The 1,350-nt window shown below is 38.6% G+C and overlaps 1 long non-coding RNA gene across 1 annotated transcript; it reads left to right on the top strand.

The window, feature by feature from the left end:
- The first annotated feature begins 618 nt into the window (after positions 1–618).
- On the top strand, positions 619–1,020 carry LOC141264398 (uncharacterized). Its single transcript, XR_012319920.1, has 3 exons — positions 619–689; positions 768–864; positions 943–1,020. It is a non-coding gene; the product is annotated as an uncharacterized lncRNA (long non-coding RNA).
- Positions 1,021–1,350: the final 330 nt, after the last annotated feature.

The following is a 1,350-nucleotide window of genomic DNA, read 5'->3' as shown; positions in this document are numbered from 1 at the left end:
ATGCCGCTGCTGAATTGCCGGCTTTTCATGTTTCACTGTTGGCACTGTTCCCATCGATTTGGGCAATCACTGTAATGCCACAACCACCATGGCTGTGGCATTACAGTGAGTGGCAGACAATCCCTGCATGATTGGTGCTCTAAATAGCGCCAGACATGCAGGACACGCTTTTGGTGCACGAACAGTTATCGAACATAACCTCGAACAGCCGAATTTTTTGCAAATCGTTCGGGTTCGTCGAACAACTCGAACACCGCCCAAAACAGCTCGAATTTGAGATTGGCGAACAGTTCTAGTCGAACACCGCTCATCTCTACTCTCTACCTTTTGCTACAAACCAGGATTTTTTCTATACAGCTCAACCTACTCCAAAGCTGATTCTTTCTCCATCACACAGAGCCAATAGTGGTAAGACCTCTCATTTTATTGCAGCAGTACGTAACTCTATATATATATATATATATATATATATATATATATATATAAGAGATCATTTTACTTTTCTTTTTACCTATGAGTACTGTATTTATAATAGTTATTATTTATAATAACCACAATTGACACATAGCTCCCCTAGGTGGTATAACTAATCTTGATGACTACACTAGTCTGGATGACTATATTGTGACTACATCCACCACCATTGGACAACTACTACCCTCTAGATCCACAAAACTACTTCCCTACGGGTAAGATAAACTGTGATAAGTGTGCTATTTAGATCTATATACGTTTTAACGTTTTAATTTTCTATTTCCACTTTATAGTACCCTATAGTCTCTGCAGTAACCCAGGGGAGTACCCCCCCTAATCCTACCAGATATATACAGACCCCTCCACTTATTTAAGATTTCTACTATACAGGTAAAATACCCAAACTCAAACTCTAAACGTGGCAATACCCTGTCTCTTAATAATTAGCCCCCCTTCTTTTACTCACAGCTGACAGGTTCAAGAGAACTAACCAGAGGCATCCATATGTGATTACTCTTCCACCACCTAATTACGTTTCAGGTAACTAAAATCTCTACATACTAATAAGATAATCCGCCAACTATTCCTATACTTACCATAGTATATATACCCTTCACAGGTACCTGTACGTCCTGGACATACCGAGAATAATCCACTGATATTTCGCTCATATTCCTCCACCGAACCTCGCTTCTTCTGGGAATTTTTAGCCTCATATTTTATCCTTATTTTAACTAGCTTTTGTATGAATAAAAATAAAAATATATTTTTTATCTCCTTAACCTCTCGTGTCATTTAAAGTGAGTATACCAGCGCAGTAGATCTCGTTTATTTTAGGTTTTATGCTTATGTGGTATATGGTGCCCCTTACTACGT

The sequence above is a fragment of the Phyllobates terribilis genome, unplaced genomic scaffold, assembly GCF_046119375.1.
Source record: "Phyllobates terribilis strain yellow unplaced genomic scaffold, ASM4611937v1 Scaffold_4__5_contigs__length_816908805, whole genome shotgun sequence".
In the NCBI taxonomy this organism is placed as follows: Eukaryota; Metazoa; Chordata; class Amphibia; order Anura; family Dendrobatidae; genus Phyllobates; species Phyllobates terribilis.
Note: the sequence above shows the minus strand (reverse complement) of the source record. Positions and strands in the feature narration are given on the sequence as shown.